Here is a 15,967-nt window from a genome sequence, read left to right on the forward strand (position 1 = left end):
CTAGTCCTGTCCCCTGCACTCGTGGCAGGACTAATTATCTAGACCATCCCTGACAGGAGTTTGTCTAACCTGCTCCTAAAAATCTCCAGTGATGGAGATTCCATAACCTCCCTAGACAATTGATTCCAGTGTTTAGCCACCCTGACAGTTAGGAAGTTTTTCCTAATGTCCAGTCTAAACCTCCCTTGCTGCAATTTAAGCCCATTGCCTCTTGTCCTATCCTCAGAGGTTAAGAAAAACAATTTTTCTTCCTCCTTGTAACAACTTTCTACATACTTGAAAACTGTTATGTCCCCTCTCAGTCTTTTCCCCAGATCTAAGAGTCATAGATAAAGATCAAAACTAATTTCATGCTGGCCTCAAGGCAACTGAAAGATTTTGTATTTTCAGACCCATTTACGGAAGATGTGCAATACTATATAATACACACATTGTTTTATTATGTACTATAGATCCCAGATATTTATTTCCCACTACAACAAAGATGAGGGAGGATTGAAAGACGCTATGGAGATTGGAATAAAGTTACATGCATGGAGGCTAGCTGACAAACACAACTTAAATTCTAGGTTAGTTAAATAGTTAGGTAGTCGCAGTTCGATTAGTTGCATTAGATCATTACCTACCATGGGACATAAGGCTGGCTATATTAGTTTGGCGGTCTTAGTAGAACTTATTCCTACACAACCAGTAGGGCAAAATTCAACCTCAGCCTGAATACACAGGATTCCTGGTGCTTTCACCAGGAGTTGGGTCTATTTGCATCATGGATTCATTTGAACTTTTGAGACAGGTGTATCTGTAGGTCAGGAGTGATGGGCATTCATAGGAATGTGATATGTGCTTTACTTCAATCCAGAAGGGAGTGTCAAACTTTACACACACACACACACACACAATTTAGGTATATGAGTATATTTCTGGCACTGGCAGGACAGTTCAGGGGTTAGAGCACTAACCTAGAACTCTGGAGATTCAGGGTCAATTCCAGGCCCTGCCATGGGCATCCTTTGTAACCTTGGGCATGTCACTTAATTTCTGTCTCTCTGTTTTCCCCATCTGTACAATGGGGATAACAGTACTGTCCTGCCTCATGGGGATATGAGGATAAACATTAAAGATTATGAGGTGCTCACATACTATGGAAATGGGACCCTGATAAGTACTTAAGATCAACAGGAACCTATACACTTTTTGAGAGCATCATTCACCAGATTCTACCACTTTCTACTCACCTTAAATTTCCAGATATTTTAGTCTTTTTTTTAGCTTGAGTAATTACACAGATGCTGGTGGTTAATGTCCTGAAGTGGAATGAGACACCTGCTATTAGCTCAGAGGGCTGAAGGTTATCTCTAGCTTTCCTGTTTTCTTGGCTGTGTGAGGTTTTATGTGCCAAGAGAGAAGTGGCTGCATCTCTAAAGGCAAGGGAAAATCCAATCTATGTCCCAGGGACGTAGAGGTCATTACTTTTAGCTACAAGGAAGACTGTGGGATCAAGGAAACCTTAGCAGGAGAGCTGTAAGCAAGCCTGCGGCCATCCCGACGTTGACTTTCAAGCGTACGCGCTGTGCAGAAAGAACAATCCTGGGACTGAAATTTGGTGCTATGAGCCTTGACAGATTTAAAGCTGGCAAATACGCATTTATGTTAATGCAAAGAAATCAGTTTTATTTTAATCTCCCTACTGATTTTATTTAGATTTAAAATGATAGAAGACACCTCTCCAGGGCTCTAGGCCCCCTAAAACATTTGCTATATAATAGAATGAAGTACCAGCATTAAAACAATCATTCCACAGGAACTCAGTCAACCAGCCACCAACAAAAACTCCTTTCAGCCTCTTCATTGTTATAGCAAATCCTCAGCCCTTTCCAGAAGCCCTCTCAAAGCAGAGATCTTTTGCAGTGTGCCTGAAAGATCCCCTAATTTGGCTCGTCACTGTGGACGGAGCAAGTTCAAGAATCTGGGAATCCTGAGAGAGAACACCCAGACAGGTCTGGATTCTTGAGTCTGATTGTAAGTTCGTTGGGGGCAGAGACAGTCTTTCTGTCCTGTGTTTGTCCAGCGCCTAGCACCACTGGGGCTCGTAGATGCTACAATAATGCAAATAAATAATAAAATTGATGCTGAATATGCCTCTAGATGGGTGCTGCCTCCACTAATGAGTGACACTGGGCAGTTTCAAGGGATTCTCTCCTTGTTAAAATACCAATGGGGAGCTTTTCCTCTCTACTGATAAGCCACTTCCAAGCCATTTCTCCAATTCCGTGGCCTCACAGAATCAAAATAATCTGTGTGTTACTGTTATGCTCAACATGATAATGGCATACAGAATACACTACTTATGTTTCTGGGTGATACCGAGCTGCGAGGGGTTGCAAGTGCTTTGGAGGACAGGATTAGAATTCAGAATGATCTTGAAAAACTGGAGAAATGGTCGGAATTAAATAGAATGAAATTCGACATGGACAAATGCAAAGCATTACACTTAAGGAATAACCAACTGCACAACCACAAAGTGGGAATTGACTGCCTAGGAAGGAGTACTGCAGAAAAGGATCTGGGGATATAGTCGATTACAAACTAAAGATGAGCCAACAATGTAATACCGTTGCAAAAAAAAAAAAGCAACCATCATTCTGGGATGTATTAGCAGGAGTGTTGTAAGCAAGACACGAGAGGTAATTCTTCCACTCTACTCAGCACTGATAAGGCCTCAACTGGAGTATGTGTGTCCTGTTCAGAGCAACACACTTCAGGAAAGATGTGGGCAAACTGGAGAAAGTCCAGAGGAGAGCAACAAAAATGATTAAAGGTTTAGAAAACATGACCTACGAGGAAAGATTGAAAAAATTAGGTTTGTTTAGTCTGGAGAAGAGAAGACTGGAGCGGGGAAATTATATCTGTCTTCAAGTTCTTAAAAGGTTGTTATGAAGAGGAGGGTGATAAATTGGTCTCCATATCTACTTAGGACAGGACAAGAAGTGATGGGTTTAAACTGCAGCAAGGGAGATTTAGATTAAACATTAGGAAAAACTTCCTAACTGTAAATGCACTAGAACAAGTTCCCTAGGGATGATATGGAATCTCAGTCACTGGAGGTGTTTAAGAACAGGTTAGACAAACACCTGTCAGGGATGATCTAGATAATCCTTAGTCCTGCCTCAGTGTAAGGGACTGGATTAGACGATCTATTGAGGTCCCTTCCAGGTCTATATTTCTATGATTCTATGAACATGGCCCATGGGCCACATATGAGGCAGCAAAGTTCAACAGGGCTGTCTGTTTTGGTCACTTTTGTGGGACTCTCAAAAAAATATTCGGAATTTTCTTAAAGGGCACCTCAAGACTGTAGCAGTCTGACATAATTCTGAGACAGGCAATCAAGCAAAAATACAGCAGCTAACTCCCCCTTCTCCAAAAATCCCATCCTTCAACCATTCTCCATGTCCCTGTCCAAACATCAGCTCCGATCAAACACCGTCCCCTCCAAAGCTCTCAATAAGTACGAGCCTTGCGGAACGATCTGAAGGGCAGAGCCAGGCGAGTCAGGACTAGTGAGAAAGGATGGTCCAGTGGTTTGGATGCTAGCCTATGACTTGGGAGACCACGGTTCCATCCCTTGCTTCTTCCTGCACCTAATGTTTAGACTACCTGTCTGTGCTGTAACCCACAGCAGCGTCTCCACTTTGACGGCAGAATGGAGTTTTCAATGGTGCAGGCACACACCAGTAGTTTTTCCTGTTAGTCCAGGAAGCTGACAAAACAACTAGGATTTAAGAGATTTCTTGCCACCCTGAAACGCCATCCACTGAAGGGTTTGCCTCAACAGCCACGTCAGCAAACTGCATGAACCGGATTTTTCGGCAAACTTCACCTGAAGCAAACAAAAGAACCTCTGCAGTCACTATGCTAAAACGCAGAGGCATTTTAAGACGGTTTCGGGTTCACACACTTGGGACTGCACTTGAAACATAATCAGAAGTGTTGGCTTTCATAAAGCTCAATGAGCTCCATAGCAGCTCAGAGCTTTGCCTCATGCCGTAGTTATTTTCTCCTTATAACCTGCACCTTACAAAGCTTATACATGGCTGAGAAGAGTTTGTTGCTAAAAGACCAAGTTGTTGGCAGAAGCATTACTCCCAGGAGCACTGGGCTGGTAAATTCAGTCTTGCAATAATGAAGACTTAAGATACAATCCATACTGAATCCTTCCTGCTGCTATGAAAATCAGATTTGTTTCTCTCAGCAAAAGCAGAGGGCTGTGAAATCAGAGAAACTCTTCTACCAGAAGATTACAAGATTGATTTTTCCAGCAAAAATTTTATGGCCAGATTCCCGTGGGGGGGGGGGGAATGACATTATTGGTCCCAACTTGAGGAATTATTAAAAAAAAATTAAAAAAATCCACTTCCCGTTTAAAATCCAGAATATTGTTGCTATAGGGTAACATCTTCAAAAGCGTTTAAGTGACTTAAGCACTTATGGCCAGATTTTTGTACAAGGTATATAGGTACCTAGTGGGATTTGGGAGCCTAGGTGCTTCGGAAAATCCCTTTAGGTACTTATCAGCATCTTTAGGCACCTATGTACCTTTAAAAATCTGGTCGTTAGGAGCCTAAAATTACATTGAAACTTAATGGGATTTAGGCTCCTAAATACCCTCAAATTAGATTTAGACCATGAGCAACATTTTCAAAAGTGCCTATATAATATGAATTTTTACTAGTTAATTTTTTGCAATGTATCACAATCTCCCCCCTCCACCCCCCGACCACCCACCGCTGCTCCTGTCAAGACCACACTTCTTGGGACATGAGAAGGAGTTAGATACTCCTCGTCTTACCTTAGCAGTGAGATCTCGTCTAAGCAACAAAAACCCACCGCACTGATATTTGGTCAAAATGAAATACCTGCTCCACCCATGCCAAACAGGAAGTCATTTTTCTCTGTTTCAGATGGATCATAACCAGAGTATTAATAAATGCAGTGGCTTGTTGATTTTATAATCCAACAAAAGACACACACAACCAACCTGTTTGACAGACATTTCAGCCTGAAAAAGCAGCCGGCCAGTTACTACTAGTGGCAGAGTAACAGACAGCTCATATCCTGTCTGAAATAAAATGACATCTTCAACTCTCTACAAGAGCTGAGTCATTACGACTAAACCTGGAGCACAGAGAGAGTGAGTTTGATTTGCCAGGGTGGATTTTACAGCTATAACTTCATTTACACTTCTCTCTACTTAATTCATACTTTCGGCACTTCCCACATCCGCCACAAACAAAACCAAAACCAAACAAACCCCCCAAAAAACAAAACACCACACCCCACCCTCTTAGCTCCTCTGGTTTCATGTGCTGGTTAAACTGGACTAAGAGAGATGAAGGCCTGAGCGGACCGTGTGATAATCTAATGATCTAACCTTCTGTATAACACAGACCATGAAATTTCCCAAGACCTACTTACCCGTGTATTGAGCACTTCGCATTTGTCATACACAAGTTTTTAAACCCCAAATGTTCTTTGTGTCTTCATTGCATTTCAGAAGCTACTATGCTAGGGACAGGCAACGAGATTCAGATGAAATAAACACTGACCAGAACATTAGCTTTTGAAGCTCAGGCATCCAGCGAGACAGTCACATACTGTGTGTGAGACACTAGCATGTGTAATCTCTGAACTTCCTCATTGAAGCCGGAGGTGGAAACAGTATGATAGAGCCTATTCTTGCAATATTTCCGAACCAGCTGAAGCAAAGACGCACTAGACACCTTGCAAGAAAAGAAAATGGTTCTACTTTCCCCGAAATGACACCCCCCGCCCCCCAAAAAGCAAACACCACAGCCTTCTATTCTACGTGGCATGCAGGAAGCAGCCAGTTTTATCCACTTACATATTTGCACAGTAGTGCAGAGATTAGCAGCACACATAACTACGATATTTACTTGAGGAAACAAATGCCACTAGGACAGTGTTACAATGCAAAGTGTGTGATCACTTTAATACAAAGACACTACTGTGTGAATTAATTGTCATTTTGCATCTCTCCTTGAGCTGGAACAGGTATTGTATTACTAAGTACAGGAGATCCTTCTTTCCTACCCCTGGAGGTTCTTTAGATAAACCAAGACTGGGCAGAGTTGTTTAGACCCAAGTGATTTCCCCATTTTCCAAGGTGTATTGTTACCCAATGCATTAGAGGGCTCAAAAATAAGTTTTCCCATCGACTAGCCGGAGGTTGATGTCAAAGAAGGACTAGTTTCAATTTCCCTCTCCCGCAGCTTGAGGAAGTTATTTATTCTCATGTCTTCGCTTTCCTAGAGCATTTGCCACTGCAGCATCTGAGCTCAAAGGTCAATCCACTCAACAACCCTTAAGGAAAGGAAGTTTTATTAGCCATGTGCCCAAGGTCACATAGGAAACTCACAGCCATGCCAAGAACAGAAGTCAAAAGTCAGCTGAGTTCTAGGTGAGTCTAATCATCCTCTCTCTCTCTCTGTGGCTCCAATTCAGCAAAGCCCAGGAGTATTATTCAATCTCTATTCAACAAGACACTTGAACATGCTTTTAATTTTAAGCACATGCTTAAATCCTACTGAAGTCAATGAGGCTTTAAGTGTTTTGCTGAGCAGGGACTGCATTCTGGTGTGCTTAAAGCTAAGCATGTGCTGAAGTGCTTTACTGAATAGGGAGCTATGAACAGAAGCAGATGCACTGGATTTATCTGAATGCAGATGGTGGAAAAAACACTGAATTGGGGTTACATTTGGAGGGCTTCTCACAACCATGAAGGGTTGAACTGTAGTTTTTAATTTTATAACTATAGACCCTCACATATTGGTCATTTAGCCCAACTAAGCCATGACCACCAGCTGCTAATTTCAAGTATTTTCATTCTGTATGTCTTGCTGCTTTTCAATGGAATTCCCATAGATCACACAAGAATCTTTCATTCTGGCAATTCCAAAACACTGGAGAAAACACTGAGTTCTAGTCATGACACCAAGGCAGGGGGAGAAGGCTCAGGGATGTACTAGCCACCCAAAAGCACGTCCAGTTACTGCAGGAAGCAGACTGGATAATCCATATAGGTAACTGAGGTTCGACAGGTACATGGGATGTCTCTCTCATCAACGACACGAATACTAACCCCTAGAAAGCAAATCCATCACTGCATCTCATCCTGAACACCATCACACCTTTACTTAGCATCACCACTTTCCTTTGTGCCCTGCACTATTCCATAGGCCATCTCCCCTCAGTTATTTTCCTGGACAGCAGTTCTGTATCTAAATCTTATTCCACTCAGTCTCCCTAAGGAAGGGTCACATTCCTCAGCTCAGGTGTTCAAGTGTCTTTTGGTTTAACTCACTGACCACACATTGTCCCATAAAAGAAAGTGACATCAGATTAGCCTGGGTTAGGCTACACGCAGGGAGAGACATCATAGCCATATATTTTCCAAGAGAAACTCTCTCTCCACACGCTTCCCACCATGCTCACTAAGGTAAAAAATTAATGTCCATTTAACTCAGCGGGAGAGTTTCCATTTGGCTTTGTATTTGACAGGAAATAAGTACCTGGAAAAGCCAAGTGCTGATAGTATGCTTGGTGCTGAATGAAAACACAATCAGAAAGACTAAGAATAAATAATACATATATTTTTCGATTATTACCATTGTACTGGTATCACCATTTTGATTCAGGACAAAAAACTAACCAAACTACAAAATGAATTAGAAGGTCTGTAAAGGATAGTAACACAAAAGACCAAACTGATAACTTCCAACAAGATGAGGAGTTTGAAGTCTTTTGACAGTACAGGGTTGTTAGTAACCACGGAGGACTAGGAAGAGAGGACTTAAAAAAAAAATCCTGTCAAGGAACTAAAAACATCCATCTGTTGGTCACTGCCATGAAGACCAAACTCGAGCTCTTGGAATCTTCAAATAATTTCAAGCTAGGTGTAAGCAGGTGCAACTTCGTTTGAACTTAACTAAATTGCAACTGCTTCCACCCGGTCTGCATTTGACACTTCATTATGGATTTCCTGAATGTGTGCGCATTTCAAAGTCTTCCCCCTAACACTGGGTTTCATTTAACGTCCTGATGAGGGTGTGATATTGGCCTAGGGAGCCATGAAGGAGTCATGCCCTGGATGGATATGGTAGGCCAAAATCTACGTGAGTACAGATCCATGTGCCCATTTGCAGCAGAAAAACTGATCTTGCACCGAGTGTTAATATAAAAAAACCTAGAGCTGAAGATGCCTGGGTGAGAGGCAACATTTAATAGCTACAGTTAATTAGCCACTGGGACAGTTATTAAGGGAAATACCAAATTAGTCATCACTCAGAGTCTTTAAAAATCAACACTGGGTGCTGGTCTAAATATATGCTCAAGTTCAACCACAAATTACGAGGCTCAATAGCATTCACTTATGTTAATAGGCAAAGAATAATTTGGTCCACTGCAGAAATCACTGGCTGAAGTTCAAAGGCAGACTAGCTGATCATAGCTGTACTTTCCAGCTTTCAGAGTCTAGGCATGGACAAGCTTATTCTGTGCCTCTTTAGAAGACAGCGTGAAATCACAAAGGAACTCGGCAGACCTAGACAGGGGTCATTCATAACTGGCATAATGTTCACACCAGCTTAGGGATTGCACAACAGCAATGTACTTGGCTACTTTTAGGGGGGAAACTGAATCTTTCCCCTGTTTCTTTAAAAACTAGGTCTGTCCCTCCCTGTACAACATAGTCAGGTACAGTTATCTAGTAATTAGTTTGTTAGCCTACCCCACTTACATCAGATCTATTCTGCCCCCTTTGAATGCTCTAATTATAATTGTAAGAAGATATATAAAGGTGAACTTGTGGGACTATTGCATACAATGGCTGTTTTGTTATTCTACAGATACTCCACACATTTCATATATTGTGAGTTCTGCATTGCTACACCTCATGATTATACTGCAAGTGTCACACTATTTAGTATCAGAGGGGGATCTGTAAAAAATGACAGTCCTGTGGCACCTTATAGACTAACAGACATGTGACAACGTGAGTATTCACCCACAAAAGCTTATGCTCCAATACGTCTGTTAATCTATAAGGTGCCACAGGACACTCTGTCGCTTTTTACACTATTTAGTGTTATTCTTAAAGCCTCAGCACCTGGAGTCACGGTGAAAAACCTGAGTTTTCATTAAAATAATAGAAAGGAATTAAAAAATAGCCATCCATCTTGCAGAGAAAACCTGGAAAGGTAACCAGAGTGCACCCAAAGGGCTCAGAAACCAAATAAAAGAACGCAAGAAATATTGTTTAATTAAAAAAATTCTAACGATTTTTAAGCCAGTTGTGATTTTTTAATGAGAGGTTGGCAACATCAGGAGTATAATGATACATCAAACTTTAGCACCGAGTACTCCCCAAATCTAGCCAGCATTCACAGGTGTGCTTGGTGCCTTCCAGCTCCTGGCTCCAAATGCACATCCGCATCCCCTGGAGTGCCAACAGCAGCCTGGTTAGGAGCAGGGCGGGTGCAGCCATGGGAACCCATCACACCCCTCCAGAGGCTCCACCTGGGAGAAGCTGTTGGCGGAAACTGAATGTTCAGGGAGAAAAGCAGGCCAGGCTGGGGAGAGGCAGCCTAAAGCCCCCCCATGAAGAGAGTCCTTGACCCGTCGGAATAGGGAGGTCTAACCTCACAGCACACTAGTCAGTGCGGCCCCTAGAAGTTGCGGGCAGAACTGAACTCATCATACAGGACAATTAGGGGCACGCGACACCCCGTCCAGCCAGGGACTTGCCTGTCCCCAATCTTTCCCCAAACCGGAGAGAGCCCCCCTCTGTCACCAACGTGAGAATTGCTGTCCCCCAATACCACTCTTCTCTCCAGGTCACCATAGCCACCCCTAACTGAGTGGGGAAACCTTTCCACATAATCAAGAGAATACAGCCCCTTCAGTGCCCCCTACCCCAGCCAGAGCCGTCTGTTCCCCCCAGCCACAGGAGGTGCCCTGTCCCCAAAGGAGGTGCCCACCCCTGCCACAAACCTATTTGCCCCACCAACACCTCCTCCCCTTCCCTCCAGTGAGCCACTTCCACCCATAGCTGGGGGATACCACACCCCACAAAGACGGGGACATCATCCCAAGCCCTGTCTGTCTGTCCCTCAGCAAAATCTTCATTACCCTCTACCCAGCCGGGGACCTGCCTGTCTCTCTCCTCCCAACACCCCCCCTTCTTCAGGAATCCCCCCAATCTCTAGCTGGGGGGATACAACTCCCCACAGCCAGAGGGCAGTCACCATACAGAGCCCCATCTGCCCCCCCAGCACCCCACACCTCAGCCAGAGACCCTCACCATTTCCTCCAGGGATACACCCCCATCCCTAGCTGGGGGGGATACCACACCCCACAGCCAAGGGGATACTTCCATCCAGAGCGCTGCCCACTCTCCGAACGAGTCTCTCCATCACCCCCCACCCCAGACAGAGTCCCCCCGCTTCCTCCAGGGTACCGACACCCCCACAGCAGAGGGATACCACTCCCATCAGTGATCCCCCCTTCCTCCAGGGAGCTGACACCCCACCCATGGGGGATACTATCCCCCACAGCTGGGGGATACCATCCCCTCCAACACCCCCACTCCCACCAGAGACACCCCCTCTTCCTCCAGGGAGGCAACACCCTCACCCAGGGGGATACCACCCCCTCTAGTACCCCCAGAGACACCCCCTTCCCCCAGGGAGCCGACACCCCCACCCGGGGGATCCCGCACCCCCCGGGAGCCGACACCCCACCCGGGGGATACCACCCCACCATAGCCCCCCTTTCCCCCAGGGAGCCGACACCCCCACCCGGGGGGATACCGCCCCCCCCACCATAGCCCTCCCCTTCCCCCAGGGAGCCGACACCCCACTCGGGGATCCCGCCCCCATAGGGAGCCGACACCCCACTCGGGGATCCTGCCCTCCAGCGCCCCCAGGAGCCGACACCCCACTCGGGGATACCGCCCCACCATAGCCCTCCTTCCCCAGGAGCCGACACCCCACTCGGGGATCCCGCCCCCTCCAGCGCCCCCAGGAGCCGACACCCCACCCGGGGATCCGCCCCCTCCAGCGCCCCCAGGGAGCCGACACCCCCACCCGGGGGATCCCGCCCCCCCTCCAGCGCCCCCAGGGAGCCGACACCCCCACCCGGGGGATACCGCCCCCCCCCCATAGCCCCCCGGGAGCCGGCACCCCCACCCGGGGATACCGCCCCCTCCAGCGCCCCAGGAGCCGACACCCCACCCGGGGATACCGCCCCACCATAGCCCCCAGGGAGCCGACACCCCACCCGGGGATCCTGCCCCCTCCAGCGCCCCCAGGAGCCGACACCCCCACCCGGGGATCCTGCCCCCTCCAGCGCCCCAGGAGCCGACACCCCCACCCGGGGATCCCGCCCCCTCCAGCGCCCCCGGGAGCCGACACCCCACTCGGGGATCCCGCCCCCTCCAGCGCCCCCAGGAGCCGACACCCCCACCCGGGGATCCTGCCCCACCATAGCCCCCCGGGAGCCGACACCCCCACTCGGGGGGATCCCGCGCCCCCCGGGAGCCGGACTCACCTGGGCGGGGAGGTTCCGAGCCCCGGGACGCGGCTGCAGCAGCCGGGACGCGCCAGGTGGCCCAGCCCGGCTCGGGGGCGGGGCCAGGCCCTTCACCTGCCCGGGCTCGGGCGCGGGGGAGGCAGCGGGGAAACGCCGCCGCCGCCGGGCACAGGTGTATCCCCGCCGCCGCGGGGTCCTAGCGCCGCCGTCTTCCGCCCTGCCGGCCGCCGCGGGGTCCTAGCGCCTGCCGCGGGTCGGGCTCCTAATGGCGGGGCTGCTGCAGCCTCCCAAACCCCTGGGTGCTGCAGGGTGTAGGGGCTCCTACAGGTTCCTAATACCCCCAGCTGCTGCAGGGTGCTAGAGGGGCCAGAGGCTCCTTTAGGCTTCTAAAACCGGGGCTGTGGCAGATTGCTATAGGGTCCTGGTAACTGAGGCTCCTATAGGCTCCTAATGCCGGGTGTTGGCTGCTGCAGGGTGCTATAGGCTCCGGGGATCCTATAGGCTCCTAATGCCGGGGCAGCCACATGCTCCTGGAGGTTCTGGTGTGAGTAGCTCCCATAGGGTCCTGATTCTGGGTTTGATGCAGGGTGCTACTGTCTGGGGTTCCTAATGCTGGGACTGCTGCTGGGTCCTAGTGTCGGGGGCTCCAGTGGGGTCCTAATGAGGGGGCTGCTGCAAGGTGCGATAGTTTCCTAATGCTTAAGAGTTCCTGACTGGGCCTTCCGGGCGTGTCACTGCCCGTGGGTGCTGCTGAGGGAGGTCAAGGAATGTGCTTCTTCAACGTGCCGGGTTTAACATTCAGACGCTCGTGAAAAGGGTCAGAGGATCCCAAAGCACCAGGAGCCAGGCCCCTCCATTTCTCTAGCACCCCACAGCGCTATACGAGAGTTTTATCTTCATAATACTTCAGAGGGAAGAATGTTACAGCTGAATTATCAACTCCTCCTTGAAGCATCAAGATATTTCCCTGGCCGTCTCCTATTCAGCTACTTTCCAGAGCTAAGATGATTTATCATGTGAGAGCTGGTAGACTCCCAGCCAAAAGTGTCAGGGATGTAAACAGTAAAGATGCTGGTGGAGGGATATGGAGAGATGTCACAGTAAATTTGCCACAGCAGCTTCTCCTTTTCTGTCCTCCACTCTTTCCTAGTTCTCCTGCTAAATTGTTCTTTGGATTCTCCGTTTAAATCAATGCAGCTGCTCTAGTCAGCATTTCTCATCTAGTGGGTTGCGGCCCCCAGCGGGGTAATGAAAGGCAACTGTCGGGCACAACGGCACTGAAAATTTTACTACAATCTAATGCAAAGAAAATCTCACTCCGACACCCTTACCCTTCGAGGTCAAATATTCTCTGCTAGCCTCTCAAGACCCACACACTATTGAACAGGGGTTCTCAAACTGGGGGGGAGTCATGAGGTTATTACATGCAGGGTCGTGAGCTGTCAGCCTCCATCCCAAACCCTGCTTTGCCACCAGCATTTATAAGGGTGTTAAATATATAAAAAAGTGTTTTCAATGTATAAAGAGGGGTTTGCACTCGGAGACTTGCTATGTGAAAGGGATCACCGGTACAGAAGTTTGAGAACCACTGGTGTAGAAAAATCTGGACAAATTGGAGAGAGTCCAAAGGAGAGCAACAGAATGATAAAAGGTTTAAAAAACTTGTCCTGTGATGAAAGGTTAAAAAAACTGGGTGAGTTTAGTCTTGAGAAAAGAAAGCAGAGGGGGAACCTGAGAGTTGTCTTCAAATCTGTTAATGGCTGTTATAGAGAGGCCTGTAATCAGTTCTTCTCCATAACCCCTGCAGGTAGGAAAAGAAGTAATGAGCTTAATCTGCAACAAGGGAAATTAAGGTCAGATATTAGGAAAACCTTTCTAACTCTAAGGATAGTTAAGCTCTGGGATAGGCTTCCAAGGCGCTCCCTGTCACTGGAGGTTTATAAGAACAGGTTGGACCACAGGCGTTGACTTTCATTTTTCTGGGTGGGTGCTGCACCCCTGCTCTGAACTGAGGCCCCACCCCCAATCCGCCCCTTCCCCAAGGTCCTACCCTTGCCCTGCCTCTTTCTGCCCCTGCTTCACCCCCTCTCTGAGTGTCCTGCCCTCGCTCTGCCTCTTCCCACCCCTGCCCCACTCCCTTCCCACAGTGCCTTGAGCCTGCTGCCAAACAGCTGATCGGTGCATGTGGGGGGGATGGGTTCTGAGTGCCCATTGTTTTTCTTCCATGGGTGTTCCAGGGCTAGAGCACCCATGGAGTCCGCGCCTGGTTCGGACAAACACTTAGTGGTGGTCTAGGTTTATTTGGTCCTGCCTCAGCATAGGTGGCAGGACCTGATGACTTCTCAGTGTTCCTTCCAGCCCAACATTTCTAAGATTCTTCTATGATATAGGCCAGGGGTAGGCAACCTATGGCATGCGTGCCAAAGGTGGCATGCGGGCTGATTTTCAGTGGCACTCACACTGCCCAGATCCTGGCCACTGGTCTGGGGGAGGGGGCTCTGCATATTAATTTAATTTTAAATAAAGCTTCTTAAACATCTTAAAAACCTTATTTACTTTACATACAACAATAGTTTAGTTATATAGTATAGACTTATAGAAAGAAACCTTCAAAAAACGTTAAAATGTATGACTGGCACGTGAAACCTTAAATTAGAGTGAATAACTGAAGACTCGGCCCACCACTTCTGAAAGGTTGCTGACCCCTGATATAGGCTTATCATTGTTAGCGTTGAAGATTTTTTTACTCTGACTTTTACAGTAAATGTCTACACTGGGGTTTAAATTGGTATCGGGACGTGGACATACACAGTTATACCAACATATGTTCCCTGTGTAGACCAAGCCTCAGTCAGACAAATGACCATGTTTCCACCAGGTTTTCAAAAGCGCTTAGCACTGGCCTAATGCTGCTGCCATTGAAATCAATGGCAGTTTTACCATTATTTGCCTTCCACGGGGAGCCGAGTTAAGCCAACGCAGAGAGCGCTTTTGAAAAACGCATCTCCAATGGCAGAGCCTGAGCGGATGGAAATTGTCGCAGCGCCGTTGAAATCAATTTACATCAGTTGATCACCTGCTCCCTAGTGTCCAACTCCAGGTAGAGTTTTGTTGTGATAAGACCTGAATCAGGACCACAGGATTTGGCCTGAAGAATTAGCATGGAAAATAGGAGGAATTTGAACTCTTTCAGTGTTTTAATTACTCATATTTATTTACTGCAGCGGAGATAAAAAAGCCCCTTGTCCTTCACTGCTTAAGGGCACTGGTTCACTATGGACATGGGGTTCTTGTTTCCCATTTATCTAAAAGCATTTAAGTATTCACAGAAAACGTGTGTTTTCTGTTGTAGTGGATCAATGTTATGTGCTCTGGTGCAACATGGGCAGGACAAAAATCTAATTCTCCACTTTTCTCTCTGGCATGTCCACGCCTTCTTAGAATGCCTTCCCCAAACTAATCTTTGAAGCCCCTGTCTTCCTTCAGATCCCTTCCCAAGGCCCATTTTCAACATTACAGTCAGCTGTCAGTTTATAGTGGCTAGGCAAGTTGACTGCAGGGTTAACTGAGAACATTAATAATTCTTATTTATACCTTTAAACTTCGTGAGTCGAAACCTGCAAGCCCTTGCAACTGTGTGACTACTTTCCTTCCTCTTTCATCCCCTCTGAATGCTTATTGCACCAGCTTGTTGCATTTTATCTTAAATTTTAACACAAACTCTTGGGGGCAGGAATTGTTTTATCTTGTGTATTTTATAGGGTGCCTGATACAACCCTGATTGTTCTGATCTACAGCTAAAAGCAAGAGTCAAATCCTCAGCTGGTGTAAAGTCGCCTGGCTTCACCGACGCCGAGGAACTATGTTATTGGGACGGATTTACAGCATCTGAAGATTCAGCCCCAATATTTCAACTTGACTGGAATGCAATGGTTTCCTTTTCATGAAGACCTATTTTTAACACTAGATGGTGGTAGCTTCACAAATCTCAGACCCAGGGAGATGCAGTTACTATAGCTTCCATTACTGCAAGGAAGCCGTGGCTTCTAGAAATCCGGTACTGCTGGGATTGCTATCCAGCTAAAAGACATCTGAAGTACGGCAGGAGATCAATGGTGGTGAACAGCTGCTTGTGGCTGGGGACACAACGTTGACAAGGCGCCATCAAAGGAATGGAACTTTTTTGAACTTGCCACGGCGGGTGTTGTCAAAAGCTAGTTTTAATATTTGCAACACAAGAAGGAGCTGTGGCAAGCATGCGGCTATGCTGGGACAAGATACACACAAAATGCAGTGCTAGGAAACACTAACCTATTGGGACAGCCGTCTGTTTTCGATTGCGGGAGGCAATTCTGATTTC

At 47.1% G+C, this 15,967-nt stretch overlaps 1 protein-coding gene across 1 annotated transcript in view; it reads right to left on the reverse strand.

Annotated features, from left to right (window-relative positions):
- Nucleotides 1–11,779, reverse strand: part of GALNT6 (polypeptide N-acetylgalactosaminyltransferase 6) — a 41,642-nt gene extending 29,863 nt beyond the window's left edge. The window contains exon 1 of the mRNA XM_039514762.1: nt 11,626–11,779. The gene's annotated coding sequence lies outside the window, so the exon portion shown is untranslated. The remainder of the gene's footprint in view (nt 1–11,625) is intronic.
- Between the last annotated feature and the right edge of the window lie 4,188 nt (nt 11,780–15,967).

The sequence above is a fragment of the Mauremys reevesii genome, linkage group 25 (assembly GCF_016161935.1).
Source record: "Mauremys reevesii isolate NIE-2019 linkage group 25, ASM1616193v1, whole genome shotgun sequence".
Lineage (NCBI taxonomy): Eukaryota > Metazoa > Chordata > Testudines > Geoemydidae > Mauremys > Mauremys reevesii.